At 37.3% G+C, this 21,085-nt stretch overlaps 1 protein-coding gene and 1 pseudogene across 22 annotated transcripts in view; one reads left to right on the forward strand and one right to left on the reverse strand.

Moving 5' to 3' along the window:
* The window catches only part of LOC103891346 (homeobox protein VENTX-like), a 31,866-nt pseudogene extending 11,530 nt beyond the window's left edge, over positions 1-20,336 (forward strand).
* STAU2 (staufen double-stranded RNA binding protein 2) overlaps positions 1-21,085 on the reverse strand; it is a 331,631-nt gene that overhangs the window by 212,691 nt on the left and 97,855 nt on the right.

Consider the following 21,085-nt stretch of genomic DNA (forward strand, 5'->3'; position numbering starts at 1 on the left):
AGACCTCATCTCTAAAAAAAAAAAAAAGAGGAATAAAAAAAGAATGCCAACACAGTTCAAAACACCAAGCAGTGTGCAGAAGATAAGCTGATAAATTCAGATATTATAAAAACCAGTAGAAATCAACTAAATAAACCTCTGGAAGAATTTAATGTAAAATAATGAATAACATTACTACAATTTTTAAAAATTCTCTTTGTCTTATGTAAAGGCCATTTATTTACATGTTTGGGGTTCTGTTCTACATAGACTGTTCTGTGACCTGTCAGTCAATTACAGTACAGGAGTCTAGTAACTCATTTATCTTTAAAGAAGTGCATCTTGACCAGAGAACATGAGAATGTCAACAAATCATAAGGAAATAAATAAATCAAGTTGGTCAAGGTCCTTGTAACTGAAGCCAAGAAAAAGCCTGGGAAATTAATGAATAATAAGCTCCCAGAAACTCAAACTGAGAAAAGCAGTAAGCCATGATGAGAATAATACCTGAGGTGATTAAATATATAGTCCAAATATTACTGTCTACGATCCTAAATCTTACCCCCCCGCAAAAGAGAACAGCCAAAGAGCTGAAGTTGCTCATTTTTATCTCAATGAGAGAGAGGAGGGATAAGGGGGAGGCAAGAAGGGGGGAGGAGAGGGAGGGAGGGAGGGAGGAAGACAGAGGGAGGAAAGGAGAGAGAGACAGCGCACGCACATGAGCAAGAGAACAAGGGCAAAAAATACTTGCTGATAGTAGGTATGATATTAAGAATATTGTATTATATTGCATTAGAAATATAGACTATTGAAAGCCGACATAAAGAACTGATTTGGGATTTAGAAAAGATCAGAATATAAGATAGTTTTATTTCCATTTTAAAATGAATATGTAAACAACTATTAAGTTCAGTACATTAAAAAAAAAAAAAAGTCTTGCTGCCTTTATTCATTTGGATAAAGCCTGCCACATATTCTTACAAAGACAGGATGTCAAGCAAACCAATAAGTCATTCAAACCCAGTGTATATAAGGTTCCTTAAGTATCTGAGGAAACAACATGGAGAATTCTGAAAATCTGAGACCCACATGGGAGTAAAGAAAGAATGCATCTTAAGCAAATTTTACTTTTTGTTCTCTTTGTTATCCTGAAAAATTCACTCAAGAGAACAAAAAAAGGCTTGCAAATAAGACCATATAATCCTATTTGCAGAGGATGACACTTCTTATGAGACTTAGAAACCTGCAATACAATCTGAGCTTGTAAGACTGAGAACTCCAAAGCAGGAGAGTGATGAAGACTGACAAGAGTATGACCATGGTGATCTCTCAGGAAGCTAAAATCACCCCAGTTATGCATAAGAAATTCTGACCAGAAACTGAACACTTCAGAGCTGGTGAACTCATGATAAAATCAAACAGATGAAGACTTAACTTATAATCTTAGTTGTCACTTGACTCGTTTTATCAAAATGTAATTCTAATATAATCAAAATAAGTATATCCTGTTACTTCTCAAATTTAGAAAGGCCAGACTCCCCTGCAAATGCTTGAGAACCCTGTATTAGACCTCATAATTCCTCAACAAAGGGAAAAGTTTAGAGTAAATGATATGCATGCTATTCCAGGAATAGTGTTCTAGGAAGGCTATGAAAGGGACGATTTCTGCTTATACACACGGAAAAACGGAGTCGTATTCACTGCAGCCCTAGTGTATGGTATCTAGCATGATACCTAGCACTTAAAAGGAGTCCACTACATATTTGTTAAATGAAGGAGAGGTTATAGCTAACAATTACTGAGTAGTTTACTATATGCTGGCACTGAGCATGCAGTAACTCATCTAATCCTCACAATAGCCTGATAAGGCAAATACATATTGTTATCATTTCCATTTTACAGTTGAGGAAACTGAAAAACAGAGAAGATAAGTTGCTTGGCCTAGGTGGAGCCAGGTTTCAAATGAAGATAGAGTGGCTCCACAGCACCCCCTAACCACAATACTACATTACTATATTCCTCTCAACTTAAAAGTGAATACTGCAAGGGAGAGACAGGACCAGCAAGGGCCAGGTTCTCAGCTATGTGGGAGTAAAGCAATCAGGACTAGCAGAAGGACAAGTTCAAAGTGAAAGGATGCATGTGAGATCCGGACGGGGAAGTGCTGGGAGTGAATGCACTTTGTGACTATAGACTCCAAGTACCTCTTAACATTGGGCATGATCTGACCTTGAGGCAGCTACATGATGAGGATGGGCTAGATCAGTGGTTTCATCTTTGCCTATATACCGGAAGTACATGATGAGCTTTAAAAAATACTGAGGACAAGTCCGTAAGAAAAAGACCACTGAGGCCGGGCACGGTGGCTCATGCTTGTAATCCCAACACTTTGGGAGGCCGAGGCGGCTGGATCATCTGAGGCCAGGAGTTCAAGACCAGTCTGGACAACATGGTGAAACCCCATCTCTACTAAAAATAAAAAAATTAGCCAGGCGTGGTGGTGGGTGCCTGTAATCCCAGCTACTCAGGAGGCTGAGGCAGAACTGCTTGATCCCAAGAGGCAGAAGTTGCAGTGAGCTGAGATCATGCCACTGCACTCCAGCCTGAGTGACAAAGCGAGACTCCATCTCGAAAAAAAGAAAAAGACTACTGAATCAACACAAAAAATAGCACAGGTTATACACTTACAGACCACAGAAAAAGAAATATAAATGACTTTATGCATATGAGAAGATGTTCGACCTCATTCATAATTAAAGAAATGCAAATTAAAATGCCAAAGAGGTATCATTCTTTACCTAATTATATTGGTAAAAAAAACTCCAAAACATTCAAAACAGCCTCATCTCTAGTCTAGATTATTGTAATAACCTCCCAACTGCTCTCTTAACCAGCAAAATGGCTCTTTTTTTTTTTTTGCTCAAAACCTGCGTTGGCTGGGGTGGGCGGATCATGAGGTCAAGAGATTGAGACCATCCTGGTCAACATGGTGAAACCCCGTCTCCACTAAAAATACAAAAATTAGCTGGGTGTGGTGGTGCACACCTGTAATCCCAGCTCCTCGGGAAGCTGAGGCAGGAGAATCATTTGAACCCGGGAGGCAGAAGATATAGTAAGGTGAGATCGCGCCACTGCACTCCAGCCTGGCGACAGAGTGAGACACCGTCTCAAAAAAATAAAAAATAAAAAAATCTACATTGGTTTTGCATTTCATTCAGAGTAGTAGCCAGAATCTTTACAATGGCCTACAAGGCCTTACATAAATCTGGCTCCCAGTCACATTTCTGGCTTCTTCTTATACCACTCACCTCTTCACTTACTCTTCTCTAGCCACACTAGTCTCCTTTCTGCTACTCAAACTCACCATATAAGCCTCCATGTTAGGGCCTTTACAATGGCTGATCTCCTGCTTCTCCCCCAGACATCCTCAAGGCTCACTCTCTCACCTTCTTAAAGTCTTCGCTCAAATCTCACCTCTCAGTAAGACCTCTCTAATTCAAACTGTGATTCCCATCCCTTTACTCAAATAGGGCTCTACTCTTCCTATATAAGCACTTTTCACTTTCTAATCTACTATACAATGTACTTGTATTTATTTTTTATTTTCTATCTCCCCCAACTAGAATGTAAACTTCATGAGGACAGAAATGTCTGTTGATGTACTCCAAGTACCCATAAGAATGTCTCACTACGTGTATGTATAAAGATATATTCTGCAACACTGATAACATCAGAAGATTCAAAACAACTAAATGTCCATGAATACAGGACTAAGAAGTTAAATAAATTACAGAGAAATCACGCAGAAGGATACTAAATCGTTCTTAAATAAATAAAGCAGTAACCCTACTTCCAGTATGGCCAAGTAAACTCTCACTGAACTGATTCTCCTGCAGGAAACAATAAATTCTGAACAAACTGTAAAAAACAATCATCTAAAGGTACCAAAAAGTCAATGAAACAGGTGGACACTGGAGGCGAGTTAACATCTGGAAAAAAGGAACAGCATAGGATGCATTTCTCTCCCTTTTTTTTCTTTTAATAGCTTGAATTTGAAGGCAAGCCCGTCTATTCCATGTGAAATAGCTAAAATGCCACTGGAAAACAGTCTTGCTGGTTTGAAGACCCAGCGATAAGGGCTCATATTCCACAGCTTCTGGAATATGGAGGAGGAAATATCAGAAATAAAAATCTGAGGCCAAGGGCGGTGGCTCATGCCTGTAATCCCAGCACTTTTGGAGGCCAAGGTGGGTGGATCATGAGGTCAGGAGTTTGAGACCAGCCTGGCCAATATGGTGAAACCCCATCTCTACTAAAAATAAAAAAATTAGCCAGGCGTGGTGGCGGGCAACTGTAATCCCAGCTACTCGGGAGGCTGAGGCAGAAGAATTGCTTGAACCCAGGAGGCAGAGGTTGCAGTGAGCCAAGATTGCGCCACTGCACTCCAGCCTGGGCGACAGAGTAAGGCTCTGTCTAAATAAATAAATAAATAATCTGGAGAGAGAGGGAGCTTCATATTCTATGTATAAAACTGTTCAAATCTCTATCTGACCCCTGAACCACACACGCACACACACACACACACACACACCTGGAACCAATTCAAAGAAATTTGGCTACATGATTAGAATTTGAGGTGCCTGCCACCCAGTGCAGAAAAAAGTTTTGTTGAGACTCCAGCCAAATAACTGCCTGCCTAAACAATTTTTTTGGCCAGGCATAGTGGCTCACACCTGTAATCCTAACACCTTTGGGAGGCCAAGGCGGGAAGACTGCTTGAACCCAGGAGTTAGAGACCAGGCTGGGCAACATAGCAAAACCCCACATCTACAAAGATACAAAAAATCAGCTGGGCATGGTAGCATGTGCCTATAGTCCTAGCTACTCAAGAGGCGGAGGTGGGGGGATCACCTGAGCCTGGGAGGTGGAGGTTGCAGTGAGCCAAGATTGCACCACTGCACTCCAGCCTGGGTGACAGAGTGAGGGCCTGTCTAAAACATACACACACACACATACACACACTTCAGAGGAACATAATAGAATCTAGGTTCTACAACATATAATTTTACAATGTCCAGAATACAATCCAAAATTATTCAACATATGAAAAAGGAAAAAATGATCCATTCTCAAGAGAAAAAAAACTGTAAGCAGAAAACTACCCTGAAATGACCGAGATGTTAGAATTAGCAGCAATGGGCCGGGTGTGGTGGCTCCTGCCTCTAATCCCAGCACTTTGGTAGGTTGGGGTGGGTGGATCACTTGAGACTATGAGTTCGAGACCAGCCTCACCAACATGGCAAAATCCTGTCTCTACTAAAAATATAAGAATTAGCCGAGTGTGGTGGCACACAGCTGTAATCCCAGCTACTCAGGAGGCTGAGGCATGAGAATCGCTTGAACCTGGGAAGCAGAGGTTACAGTGAGCCAAGATCACGCCACTGCACTCCAGCCAGGGTGACAGAGGAGACTCTGTATCCAAAAAAAATAGATAAATAAAAGGAACTAGCAGCAAAGTTATACTATGTTCAAAGAGATCAAAGAAAATATGCTTTTAATGAATAAATGTATGGAGAATTTCAGCAGAGAACAGTAATTATAAAAAGTAGCCAAATTCTAGAATATGATATTCAAATTTAAAATTCACTGGATAGACATAATAGCCAAAAGGAGATGACCAAAGAATCAAGATTAATCAACAGAAATTATACTTCCTAACTATTAGAGAGAAAAAAAGAAGTTAAAAAAATGAACTGAAGCTTAGGGACTTGTTAGACAATATTAAAAGGTCTAACAGAAGGAGAGGAGGAAAAGGGGGGAGCAGAAAAATATTAAAAGACCTAAGACCCAAAAATTTCCTTTGGTAAAAGGCATATTTACATATTCAAGAAGCTCAGTGAACTAGATTAATATAAAGAAAACCACACAAGATATGTTATAGTTTAACTGCTAAAAGCTAAAAAGACATTATTATTTATGGGGAGCAACAATTCAAATGATGGATGACTTCTCAAGAGAAAAAAATCTGAGGCCAGGAGACAGTGGAACAACATCTTTAAAGTCTTTATGAAGTGCTGAAAGTTTAAAAAAAGAAAAAAAAGAAAGAAAAAAGCTGTCAACTCCGAATTCTATATTCAATGAAAATATCCTTCAAAACTGAAGACAAAATAAAGATGTTTTCAGTAAACGAAAATTCAGAGAAATCATTGCCAGAAGACCTACACTACAAGAAATACTAAAGGATATTCAAGCTGAAGAGAAGTAAAGCCAGACAGAAATGTGGATCTTCAGAGAAAACAAAAACAAAAACAAACACAAACACAAAACAAAACAAAAAAAATGGGAAATGACAGATATGTGGGCAAATAAATTGAAGACCTTTTTCTCTTAATTTCTTTAAGATATAGACTAAGGCAAAAAATCATAACATTGTGGAAGTTACGATCTGTATAGATGTAGTACAAATGACAACTATATATGGGCTGGGAGTTAAATAGACCTATATTGTTGTAGGGTTTCTAAAATTTTCATAATCAAGTTAGAAAAAATAACGTAGCTTCTTACATACTAACATGGAATGCTGTTAAAGGTATTTTTCAAAGGAAAAAAAAACAGATTCAGAATACTATTACAGAATGATACTTTCTTAAAAGTAAATACATATACATACCCAGAGAATATCCTGAAAGGATAATACATGAAACTGGCAGGGGGCACGGGCAAAACTGGGTAACTGGAATGCAGGGGTGGCATAATATTTACATTAAAATTTGAATTTTTTATATTTTATACTGTGTAAAAAAATACAAAAAATTAAATACCCACAAAAATCAAAAAGTAAAGGCTCTGAGAAGTTCTACAATAAGAAAACATTTAAATTTTCCTTGATTCAGCATTTTACAAACCTATATGACTATAGGAAACTGACTCCTCTCCCTTTTTCAAATAATAGCTATTTCTATCCCAACAGTGACTGGTATTGCTTACATCATATTAAAAAACACTTATTTTTTAAAATCAATTTTTTACTAGTTGTACCAACTAAATCTAGTAAGAATATGACTCAGGTCATTTGAATTTTTTTTTTTTTTTTTAAAAAGAGTCCATCAGAGTAACTTCAAATATAATTGCAATTTCACTGGCAGTCTAATAAAATTCCATCCACTAAAGTTCTAGACTTAATATTTTCCAAGACATTCTTAAATTCAGTCACTGTTCCATGCTTACTTGTTTTCAAAAACTCATTAGGTACCTCTGTTATTACTGTCCAAACTGAATGATATCAACTATTTCTGAAAACATAAAAAATTGCTTGTTGAACATACAAATGATTCCATAAGAAGATGCCACAATATATTTTAGTTGCTAAAGATTAATATGAAATGATATCACATGACCTAAGTCATATTCTTACTAGATTTAGCTGGTACAAGTAGTAAAAAAAAAAGATGTAAAAAAAAAATGTGTTTTTTAATATGGTGTAAGCAATACCAGTCAGCGTTGGGATAGAAATAGCTGATTAATATGAAATGATATCAACTATTCCTGAAAACATAAAAAATTTCTTGTTGAACATACAAATGATTTCATAAGAAGATGCCACAATATATTTTAGTTGCTAAAGATTAATATGAAATATAACCATTGACACAAAAAAGGAAAACAAACCCACAAATTCTTGTTAAAGTTCAACAAATATTATTTAAACTGTAGTATCTTGTTTTTAACAATTTAACAGTTTAATAGTGAAAATTTTTTCTATGATACATTAATGTCACTGGTTCCTTTGAGTTTCTAAATCCACTTGACAATTTTCTTTAATAATATATTTTATTCAATTTATCTTTGTACCTACACTAACAAAGGAAAAAGAATACAATTTGTGAATACCCAGAAATTCCTTAATCATGGAGATTGTATACAATTGTTTCTATGCTCTTTGAAGGGAGGACATAATCCTAGTTTCATTTGTGCTAACAAGGAGAATTTATTACTAAAAGATCTGGGAGATGAATGAGATGCTAAAACGAAAGACATGGAAGCCTAGCAACATATTCTAGTCTAGCTAACCCCTCCTAAGAAAAAAAGATAGTACTAATAGTAAGGTGCTAATGAGCCATACTTGGCACCCTCATGCTCGGCAACCTTCTCAGATCACTCAGGTTGAAAATAAACTTCTGTATTACAACTGAAACTAAAAATTACACTGAAAAGACGTGTTTAGCACCGTAGAGGCTCCTACATATTTAAAGCTACTTCTTTAAAATTCCATGTTTTAGATGTTTGAACAAGACATCAATAATTTCATTATCCTTGTTCTGGTTTGATATTATTTTTACCTCTCACAAACCATAAAATTTGCAAAAGGAAAAATTCAACTGCAAAATTATTCAATATTTGGAAACAAAAATTTAACAAACCCTCTTAAGAACCAATAAGAGAGCTATCAAATAGAATACAAATAGATACATAAAATTTTATAAACTGATAACAGCATTCAAATCAAAGAGGTGAAGTATTCTAAGAATATTTACTCCTGTTGTGTTAGGGACAAACTAAATTATGACTTCCTTAGGCCAACTAAATCCAGTAAGAATAACTTTCTGTGGCTAATATGATCATATGAAATAAATATTTTTAAAAAGAACTTAGCCTATCAAAGTCAACTTCAAATATAAAAAGTGTTCCCCATCAATCAAGTATATAGAAACAATATAAAATTATTCAAAATTTGTTTATTTTACAAAGATACTTCTCAAACCCAAGTGCTTCCTATTATAATATACATCATATACTGTTTACTGATCAATAGGAAAAAAGAAAAAAATGAAATGAAATTAGAATAAAATAGACAACTTCTACCAGAAAAAAAAAAAGACTAGAACCAGCAGGGACAAATAAGTGGAACTTATTAGAAGACACTGACTTAAAGAATTGGTTATATATAAAACATAGCTCCCTATATTGCATATACTTAAACTTATAATCCCATAAACTCTATTATTCATTAATATAGACTAGAGGTCCACAAACGTTCTGAAAAGAGCCAAATAGTAAATATTTTAGGCTTTGCAGGCCATAGGGTTTCTATCACACCTTCTCAATACTGCTGTTGTATTGAGAAAGCAGTCATACACAATACATCAACAAATGAGGATGGTAGTGTTCCAATAAAATTTTGTTTTTATGGACACTGAAATCTGAATTTCATATAATTTCTACACATCACAAAACAATCTTCTACTAATTTTTTTCAATGATTTTTAAATATACAACCTTAGATCATGGGACATACAAAAAAAGCACGCTGTGGGCTCTGGACTGCCAACCCCTGCCTCATCTAGAAATACATGAAAAGTAGTTACTAGAAATACTTTCCAAACATTCTTTCTAATAATTGAATATCAATAATGTTGCATTTTTACTATGCCATTATTTTTACCATATGTAAGTTCTAAAACAGTATAATCTGCCAAAATAATGACGGAATCAAAGCTAAGAAAGCTAAAATGAAGTATTCTTAATATTTCAAAGCCACAAAAAAGAAGCAATAAAAAAAACAGAAAAGTGTTGTTTCATTACACATTCCTAGGTCATAAATTTCACATAGACTTAAACTAACTCTATATAATACTTGCCCACTGAGTGATACAAAGTTATTATATTATGCCAAATTTAGAATTTCATTAATTCCAAATGTAATATAGTATTAAAATGTGGCCAAAAGAATCCTGGAGCCTGGGTGACATGATGAAACCTCGTCTCTACAAAAGACACAAAAATTAGCCAGGCATAGTAGCCCTTGGACCACCTGGTCTATATTAACGAGCTACTAGAGAGGCTGAGGTGGGAGGATGGCTTGATCCCAGAAGTTGGTGGTTGCAGTGAGCCAAGATGGTGCCACTGCACTCCAGCCTGGGCAACAGAATGAGACCCCTGTCCTCCTATCCTTGCAAAAGAAAAGAATCCTGGTAGTTTCATAGTTAACACTGTTTCATATGGTAATACTGAAATGTCTTAGAAAACTCAAAGGACAAAGTTGTGAAAACTGTATTTTAATTATAGCTTACCTTTTAATTAGTTAACATCTTGAGCAAATCGTCAGCCAGCATTTCCTAAAGTTTGCCCTGTATCCACAGATCATTCATTAATGTAACAGGATCTATGGCCAACTGAGTCTGAGAAATGCTACACATTATATACATTTCTAGAAGATTTATAATGTACCTAAGCATACCGTAAATTCTGAGAAGTTCTGCAGTAAAGAAAACTGTTGGTTTAATCTAGTATTGTCCAAACTTAACTACTTTTTTGTGTGCCATACTTATTAAACATCCAAAAAAAACTAAAATTTCTTAAAACACACTTTAGAAAATTTTCTAATCTCTAGTTGAAATCAGATAAACATCCCTTTGGGTTCTAAATTTTAGAATTCTGTGAGACTAACTCTAAGTGGTAATTTTGTGAAAGCTGTTCAACTATTAAGCTCAGGTTTACAAGCCTGGAACCTCTGGATCAAATGTACTCTTTTATACTCCCACAACACTATGAACTTCCTCTACTAGAGCACTTATCTTTAAGTAGACATCATTTCTCTAACTTTCTAGACTTACTGTTTAAGTGGGAGATGGAACCATCCTAGTTTCTTCAACACTGAGGAGAGTGTTTGGATCACTCACTAAATGTGTTTCAGTTTTGGTTTTGTTTCTATTTTATTGCAATAATCTCCCACTTGATCTACCCATAACCACTCTTGCCTTTCTCCTACTGCTTCTCTATGCAAACATGGTCAGGTCTCCTCCACTCAAAAACTTTCATCTTTGCTGGGTGCGGTGGCTCACGCCTGTAATCCCAGAACTTTAGGAGGCCAAGGTGGGCGTATCATGAGGTCAGGAGATCAAGACCATCCTGGCCAACATGGTGAAACCCCATCTCTACTAAAAATACAAAAATTAGCTGGGCATGGTGGCATGTGCCTGTAATCCCAGCTACTCAGGAGGCTGAGGTAGGAGAATCTCTTGAACCTGGGAGGCGGAGGTCACAGTGAGCCAAGATCGCGCCACTGCACTCCAGCCTGGCGACAGAGCAAGACTCCGTCCAAAAAGAAAAAAAAAAAACTTTCATCTTCCACTCTTCTGAAAATGAAGACCAAATTTCATAAAATAGCCCTGGAGGATCTAGTCTCTGCCTACGGTCTCCTGCTTTACCTCTTTTATCACTGTTTTTCTTTATTTTATCTCCTTTAGCCATACAAAGCTAATAGAGATGAAACTAGATGGCATAGAGAAAAAAGCAGGGCACGGGCTTGGGGAATGTCAGGGTAGGGTAGGGTGGAGTGGGTTGGGGTGAAATGAAAGGCAAGACTGAAAAGGTTACATTAGACCTTGACAAATGAGAGAGAACAGAAAATAAATACCTCTAAAATGGGAGTATACCTGACTTGTTTGAAAACTGCAGCCAGTGTAGCTGGAGTGAAGTTGGAACAGCAGGGAGCAGCAGGTGGGTTAGAGAAGTAATAGAGGTCTGAAAAAGCAGGGCTTTGTAGGGTGAGGTACATGCAATCAACTCCTATAGTTACCTCTCTCATCTAGATCTCTCCTGAGTCCAGTCTCCTACATGCAACACATACTTGACAACTCCTCTTGGATGTCTTACAGACATGTCTATCCCCGAAGTCTTAACTGCACTCCAAATCTGTTTCTTCTCCATTCTTTCCCATCTCAGTAAATGGCAGTAACCTCTATCCACTGGCAAAAGCAAGAATCCTAAAAGGTTCTCCCACTAAATTTAGAATAGACATGAAATTCCAATTAAACATCCTCCACACTAGGTAGCTATAGCCTTTAATTAATATAGCAAATATGGTAAAGACCCTAATCCCATACATACAGTACTCTGTTAAGTATTACCACCCACTCACATATTACACACATACAGGAAGGAAACCACTTGCATCTGAGTCCCAATCAAGGCGTTCACATTCCTATGGGGGCAGAGGCTAGGTGAAGTGGGACAATGAATCTGCATATCCTCTGAAATGCCCAATGTCCATCTAAGACAAAATGGTACCTGTACCCAGAGGGTTAGCCCAAATAGTATAATAGCTTCGAGCTAAGAGATAGCTATCATGGAGGAAGAGGTCCTTATGGCCTCTGACAATATCAATTTAAAAACAGGAGGTCCAGTGAGCCCATCAAGCAAGATCAACATCCCACATACCTGTACTTTTATACTCTAAAAAGAGATGGGAACACAGACTAGGAACTACTGCTGTGTTTGAAAATGCCCCCATGTTTGTTTTCTGTGCTACTGTCTGTTACTTCATAGTAACTAGAAACAAACTCCACAACAAAAATGACAATACATTATGGTGTATTACTACAGCAGAATACTATGTAAATTTATTAAATACTTGTACACTTAGTTACATGGAAACTCATAACACATTCTGAAGTGAAAGCATAGTATATAATTTGCATAAATACATACACTCATATAAAATGCTACAGCTGCACCTCTGGTAAGCCAAAGGTTTGTATGGGCTTGTCCTAGAAAGCAGGAAAGTGAGAAACTAACAAGGCAAAACGAAAAATTAGAAATAGATTTTGAAAAGTAAGTTTTACCAAACTTACCTGACAAATTTAAGAGAAGTGAAATTATACATAGTGTATTCACTGACCATGATGGAATCAGACTAAACATCAATAACAAAGATAACAGGAAAAATCTCCAAACACTTGGAAACTACACTTCTAAAATAATCCAGGGGTCAATGAATTATCAAGGGAAATTTTATATCAAAATTTGTGAGATGCAGAAGTGAGAAAAATTCGTAACACTAAATACATAGATCAGAATTAGCCAGGTGTGCACCTGTAGTCCTAGCCACTCAGGAGGCTAAAGCAGAAGGATCACTTGAGCCCAGGGGTTTGGGGCTGCAGTGAACTATGATTATGCCACTGCACTCCAGCCTGGGCAACAAAGTAAGATCCTGTATCTTAAAAAAAAAAAAAAAAAAAAGTTATGAAGAATGGTCTGAGAAAAAAAAGAAAAGACGAAATGTTTCAAATAAATAATCTGAGCCCACACCTCAAGAACAAAGAACAAGAAGGGGAAAGTAAATCTAAAGAAAGCAGAAGGTAGTAAATCTAAGAACAGAAATCAATAAAACTGGAAACAGAAAAAAACTATAGATAAAAGCAATTAAACAAAATCTTGGTTCTTTGAAAAGAATAATAAAACTGACAAACTTCCAGCAACACTGACAAAGAAAAAAGAAGACACAAATCATCAATATCAGAAAAGAATCAGGGATTATCACTAGAGACCCTGTAGACATCAAAAGAATAAGGGAATACTAAGAACAATTCTACACACAGAAATTTGACAATTAGACAAAATGAGCCAAATCCTCAAAAAGCACAAGCTATCACAACTTACCCAACTGAAGATGACTTGAAAAGCCCTATAAGTATTCAGTAAATTGAATTCATACATTTAAAACTCCTAAAAAAGAAAATCTCCAGTTGTGGGTGTTTTCAGGAAGAATTCTGCCAAACTTTTAAAGACGTAATGTCAACTCTATACAATCTCTTCCAGAAAACAGAAGAGGAGAGAATGCCTCCCAACTCTTTTTATGAGTACAATAGTATCCTGATACAAAAATCAAAAAAGAATGCCAAAGGGGTTATGGTGGGGGGAACTACAGACAAATATCTTCCATGACTATAGAGACAAAAAGCCTTAATAGAATATTAGCAAGCAGGATTTAGCAACGTACATAAAGAATCTTAGACCATGACCAAGTATCGTTTATTGCAGGCATACAAGGCTGGTTCAATATTTAAAATTCAATCAATGTAATCTATCACATTAACAGGTCAAAAATGAGAAATCATATGATCAGTTAACTGATGCAGCAAAACATTTAACAAAATTCAACACCCACTCATGATAAAAAAAAATTCTCAAAAAACTAGGAAGAAGAACATGTCCAATTGGATTTAAAATATTTACTAAAAATCTACACCTAAAATCAGACTTAATGGTGAAAGACTGAATGTTTTGTACATGAAGAATGAGGCAAGGAGGTCCACTCCCACTACTCTTACACAACACAGTGCTTGAAGATCTAGCCAGTGCAATAAGGTAAGAAATGAAACATGTATTAGTCCGTTTTCACATTGCTATAAAGAAATACCTGAGACCAGGTAAATCATAAGAAGAGTTTTAATTGGCTTATGGTTCTGCAGGCTGTACAGGGAACACTGAGGCTTCTGCTTCTAGGAGGCCTCAGGAAATGTACAATCATGGCGGAAGGCAAAGGGGAAGCAGGCACATCTTACATGGCCAGAGCAGGAGGAAGAGAGAAAGGAGGGAGGTGCTACACTTTTAAACAACCAGATCCCACGATAAGTCACTCACTATCACGAGAACAGCACCAAGGGGATGGTGCTAAACCATTCATGAGAAACCATCCCCATGATCCAATCACCTCCCCCCCGACCCAACCTCCAACATTGGTACAATTGAATATGAGATTTGTGTGGGGACACAGATCCAAACCTTATCAAAATGAAAGGCAAGCAGATCAGAAACAAAGAAATAAAAATGTCCCTATTTAAAAATGAAATAATTGTCTGTGTAGAAAGAAATATATTTTTAATTACCTAGAACTAATAAGTGAATTAGCAAGTTTACAGGACACAAGATCAAAATACAAAAATTGAAATGTATGTCTACATACCAGCAATAAATACATGGAAGATGAAAGTAAAAATACAAGAAAAGATTTATTCTAAAATTTACATGGAAAGGCAAAGAAAGCAGAGTAACTCAATTTTGAAAAAGAATAAAGTATAAGAAACCACTCTATATTATTTTAACACTTATTATGTAACTTCAGTAATCAACACTGTGAGGAGTTGGCAGAGACACAGTTCAACGGAACATAATAGAGAACCCAGAAACAGACCCACACTAGTGTGGCCAACTGTCTTTACACAAAGGTGAAAAAGCAATTCAATGGAGGAAGGAGAGCTATCCAACAAATGGTGCTGAACAACTGGATAACCATAGGCAAAAAACCGAAACAAAAACCTTTGACCTAAACATGACACCTGATAAAAAGAAGCTAATTCAAAATGTACATTTAAATGTAAACCATAAAACTTTTAAAAGAAAACCTAGGAGAACACCTTTGGGGATCTAGATTTGGTGAGGAGATTTAGACTTGATACCCAAAACACACTCACACAAAAAACTGATAAACTGGACTTCATCAAAATAAAAAACTTTTGCTCTATGAAAAACTAAGAGGATGAAAAGACAAACTATGAACAGGGAGAAAAGATTTGCAAACCACATATCTAACAAAGGATTCATATCTAAAATATATACAAAACTCTCAAAACTCAACAGTAAAAAAAACAATTTTATAGAAAATGTGCATAAGACAGAGACATTTCACCAAAGACACACAGCCAAACAGACACACACACACACACACACACACACACACACGCATGCAAAGATGTTCAACATCCCTAACCATTATGGAAATGTCAATTAAAGCCATAATGATATATAACTATACATCTATCAGAATGACCAAAATAAAAATAGTGACAACCACAAATGCTGTGGAGGATGAGAAGAAACTGAATCTCTCATACATTCCTGATTGTGATGCAAGACAGTTCAGCAACTCTGGAAAATAGTGTAGCAGTTTCCTAGAACACTAAACATATATTTACTACACAACCGAGGTATCACACTCCTGTGTATTTATCCCAAAGAAATAAACATTTATGTCCATACAAAACTCATGCATAGATATGCATAGCAGCTTTATATGTATAGCTAAAAACTGAAGAAAAACAAAACATCCCTCAATAGGTGAAGGGTTCAACAAACTGTGGTACACAGAACACTACTCAAAAACATAGAATACTATTCAAAAAGTCACATACTATGATTCCATTTATGTAATATTCTTGAAATGACAAAAGCATAGAGATGGAGAACACATTCATGGTTGTCAAGGGCTAGAGATGGTAGGGTAGCAGAGGTGAAGAGAAGAGTAGTAAGGGACAACATGAGGAAGAGCTTTGTGGTGACAGAATAATTCTGTATCTTTTTTTTTTTTTTTTTTTGGAGACAGTCTCACTCTGTTGCCCAGGCTGGAGTGCAGTGGTGTGATCATGGCTCACAGCAGCCTCAAATTCCTGGGATCAAGCAACCCTCCCACCTCAGCCTCCCAGGTAGCCAGGACAACACACATGTACCACCATGCCTGGCTAATTTATTTTTATTTTTGTAGAGATAGGATCTTACTATGTTGCTCAGGCTGGTCTCACACTCCTGGCCTCAAGCTATCTGTCCCACCTGGGCCTCTCAAAAGAGCTAAGATTATAGGCATAAGTCACCATGCCTGGCCGAGTTCTGCATCTTGATTGCTGCAGTGGTTGCATGAATCTACATGTGACAAAATGAAACAGAACTACAACACATACATTTATCAATGTCAGTATACTGGTTTAAAATATTGTCCTACAAGTCTGTAAAATGTAACCAATGGGGGAGACTGAGTGCAGAGTACATGGGCTTCTGTGTGCCATTTTTACAACTTTCAGTGAATCTCTAATTATTTCTAAATAAAAAGATTTTTAAAAAGGAAGACAGAATAACCAAATCAATAGTAATTAGCAGTATCTACATTCTCGAGTTTCCAAATATGTATCTTGAAAATTTACATCCCACATATACTATCATTCCTAGTATTTTCTTGAATGATTTTATTTCATGGAGATTTTTATTCTAGAAAAAATACGTTTTGAAGTGAGGCTTCGAGTGTTTTACTTCATAGTATCCAAAATACCCAATAACAAAATTATTTTATAAAATGGGTTTTAGAGTTTTGCAGAAATAGATTTATAATCCAATTCTATAACTTACTTCATAAATGATACTGAGCAAATTAAACTTGAGTCTCTGTTTCTTCATAACTAAAACAGGGATAAAATATATATACCTTGGAGAACTACCACGTCTGTGTATAAAGAAACTGGCAGTGTTCTACACACAGTAGACTACATAACTTTTACTGTTATCATCTTATCTCACTGAAGGTAACACACAATCCTATGGGCAGGAGCAATTTCATGTATTTCCCTTGAATCACCTTACTGCTGTTAGCATGGTGATAAGTATACAAAAAAATACCCAACATGCAATTTTCTTTGAACTTTTAACCTCTGTCATTAAAATTACCCTTTTCCTTTACTGTAAATGGTTATCCCCTGATTTCCTGAAAAGGGTTAGGTTTGGAGTCTTTCAGTTGTGTTTTGTTTTTCAAATGCGAGTTTTCTTGTTTTTGTTTTTTAGAGACAGAGTCTCTCTCTTGTTACACAGGCTGGAGTACAGTGGTACCATCATAGCTCACTGCAGCCTCAAACTTGTTGGCTCAGGCAATCCTCTTGCCTCAGCCTCCCTAGTAGCTGGGACTACAGGCCTGCACCACATGCCCAACTTATTTTTTAATTTTTTGTAGAGACTAAGTCTTGCTATGTTGCCCAGGCTGGTCTCAAACTCCTAGCCTCAAGCAGTCCTCCCACCTTGCCCTCCCAAAGTGCTGGGCTGCCAGGCCAGCCTCCAATAAGAGCTTTTTGATGAAGCTAATATGTAGTTTCTAAAGGCAACAAGCCAAGAAATAGTAGTTCAATGGTGTAATAGTTCAGAGATGCAAAACAAAGACCGAGACTTCCAAACATTCTGCACGTCCCATATTCTTGTTTCTAACTCAGCCAGTTAAAAATATTTTTTTGATATCCAATAAGTGGCATTTTTCCAACGTCTCATCACTTCATACAGATCATTATCCTTGCTTACCATTTAAGTAAAAACTTCTATTTGTATTTAAATTGACTAACACTGCTCCCCATTACCCCTTTCTCAACACAGAGCTCCAGGTTGCTGACCCTGATCTTTTGCAATTTTCTAGAAATTATTTCTATACTCACCTATTCCTCATCATATTTGTTCCATCACAATAGAAATTATAAAAAAGATAATACCAGCCCCCACTCTGTAATTTGGTATCTTCTCTGAAGAATTTATTCTACTAATTCTTCTCCTAGTTCTAAACTCCTAAAAGGAACTGTCAAGTAAGTATCAAATAGGATTAACAAACTCAACTTTAATACTGCTCACTAAGCTTCTTTCTCTTACTCATAAAAGTCATATTAAAATGTACTATGATGGACAGGGCAGTTTGTATGATATTATCATCAATATATCACAACAAAAGTTCCAAACAAAATGCTTTAGATATCTTTGAGAAGGTTTTAGATATCTTTGGGAGCACACTACTCAAACATGCTCTTCTATACTTAACTTTTTATAAGTTAGTATATATGTCTTCTATATAATTTATATATATATATATATATATATATGGTGCAAAGATAGTACAGAGTTCCCATACACCCTTCATCTAGCTTTCCCTAACGTTAGCAACTGACAAAAACACAGTAACACTGGGCAAAACTGGAAACTGAACATTGATACAACAGTATTAAGTAAATCACAGATTTTATTCAAAGATTCTATACTTTTTGAGTAACTGGTGACACTGGACTTCCAGATATGATGAGGATAACTGAATATCCAGATGTCTTGGGAGAATTTCTATTATCATTCCTAATTGAACATGGTCCCAGCTGCTCTATGATGAGCTTTGATTCTCTATGAGAGCATGGAGTCATGCTAACATAGAATCTTATGTTGGATGAAACCCTGGAAATCATTTAAATTTTTTTTAAGTATAAATTATGACCCATTAACAGGTCATTAAATAAATTTAATAAATCACAACTATAATTTTTAATAAAACAAAATAGAAAATATTAGAGTATAATACAGATGTTATGGGTATCATAAATCTTTTGTTTTAGTGATATATGTAAAAATGTATATGTGTGTGGATGTAGGTATGTATTTATATACTGGGCCACATTATTTTTAAAAATTCCTTAGCAAAGGTCAGAGTCAAAAATGTTTTAAAAGTCACTCATCTATTATATCAAACCAAAGAAAGTTCTCTTTAATATTCCTGACAAATGATAACCCCCATCTCTAACTAAACACTATTAAAGGTAGAATATTTGCTACTTATACATCGGACAGTAATACGTATTAGGAAATTTTTAATGTGGAATCAACATTTCTCTGTTGACTTTTGATCTACAATTCACAAAAAGGGCGGGTTTTTTCCTTCTAAAGAAAAATACTGTGCAATCCTATTTCTTTTTTTCCATCAAATTAGTGAACAGAAATTCTTACACCTAGAAATCAAAAGTTCCAAAAGAAAGTTTCCTTTTCAGTTCCCAAGAAGAGACTCTGAAAATAAAGGGCAATAATAGAAGAACAGAAAAATACATATGTAAGGACTCTAAATGGAAGAATAGAAGCAATGCCAAGCAAAAATGTCAAGTCGATAAAGGAACATCTTTGAGGAAATTATATAAATATTGGATCCTGCCCCTGGCCAGCCCTGCCCGGCCACGCGTCCCTCCTCCTCCCCACCTTGTGGCCGGCAGCAGCCCTCTAGCTTTGACTTCGTGGACTGGCTCTCCCAAAGCAGCTGCTCAGGGCCGACCCACACACCCAGGCCTGCCGAGGTCTCCCTGGGGAGCCTCCCTGGCCCGGGCCAGGCATCCGGCCCCGAGGAGGCCCCTCAGGCCGTCAGCATCAAGGAGGCTAGGTCCTCAAATCTGCCTCTGCCAGAGAGGGCCATGGCTGGGTTGAGTAAAGGGCCAAACGCCTGGCGGGCCCCCCTGCGTCCACACAGCCTTCACCACGGAGCAGGTCCGTGGCTTGGAGGGCATCTTCCGCCACCACCAGTACCTGGGCTCTCTGGAGTGGAAGAGGCTGGCCAGGGAAATGCAGCTGTCAGAAGTCCAGATAAAAACCTGGTTTCAAAATCGCCAGATGAAACACGAACAGCAAATGCAGGACTCCCAGCTGAACAGCCCCTTCTCGGGGTCACTGCACGCACCCCTGGCTTTCCACTCACCGTCTTCTGGCCTTGCCAATGGCCTGCACCTACTGTGCCCTTGGGCACCCCTGCCTGGGCTCCAGGCTCTGACGCTGTCCCCTGGCTCCTTCTGGGGTCTCTGCCAAGTGGAACAAGAGGCCCTGGCCTCTGAGTGGGCCTCCTGCTGCGGGCAGCCTCTGGTGTACCACCCCCCAAAGCCCAGGAAGTGGCATGCATACGCTGGGACCAGCCCTGTCCACGGGACCCTGGGGCCTGGTGTGCTCTGCCAGAGACGGGATGCATTTTTAGGAAACGCCTCTGACTCCAGGCCTCCCATACAGGTCTGTGCAGATCGCACCTGGCACCTACCAGAGGACTCAGCTGTTCTGTTTACATCGTGGAGGCACCTCTCACCCTGACCCACGCAACGGTTCTGGAGATTTCTGGAGAATACATTTATTAAAGCCACCTCTTCACCAAAAGTTACCAAAAGGGTCAGTTTAGGAAGTAAATAAAGGGTCAGTGTACAGAGTCAAATGCAGAAGTGGGCTTGTTATGGGGAGGGCTTTCAGCATATGATAAAAGGATAATTTGCTTTTTAAAAAGTGTTGGAAAAACTGATTTTTCAGTTGGAAACAGTAAAGGTTGTAAGCTTTGTGTGTAAAAAAGAAAACCATGAAGGATTGGAAGGGGAAAAAAAAAGAAATTATGTAAATAAACTTATCAAACTCAGGCAGATAATTTCATAGAAGTATGCATTACTTACCAGCAAATCTCATTTTGGAAAATGTTTCACTTTTTAATTTTTTTAGACACACGAAGAAGAAAAACTTCCACATTCAAAAGAAAGACTAAACCATGCACAAATGAACCCTTTCTGTTTCCTTTAACATACAAGAAAGTGATTTCATGAAATTTATTAAAACTGTTATTTCTGGCCAGGCGCGGTGGCTCACGCCTGTAATCCCAGCACTTTGGGAGGCCAAGGCACACAGATCACGAGATCAGGAGTTCAAGACCAGCCTGGCCAACATAGTGAAACCCCATCTCTACTAAAAATACGAAAAAAAA

Source organism: Pongo abelii, chromosome 7 (genome assembly GCF_028885655.2).
Source record: "Pongo abelii isolate AG06213 chromosome 7, NHGRI_mPonAbe1-v2.0_pri, whole genome shotgun sequence".
NCBI classification, from domain to species: Eukaryota; Metazoa; Chordata; class Mammalia; order Primates; family Hominidae; genus Pongo; species Pongo abelii.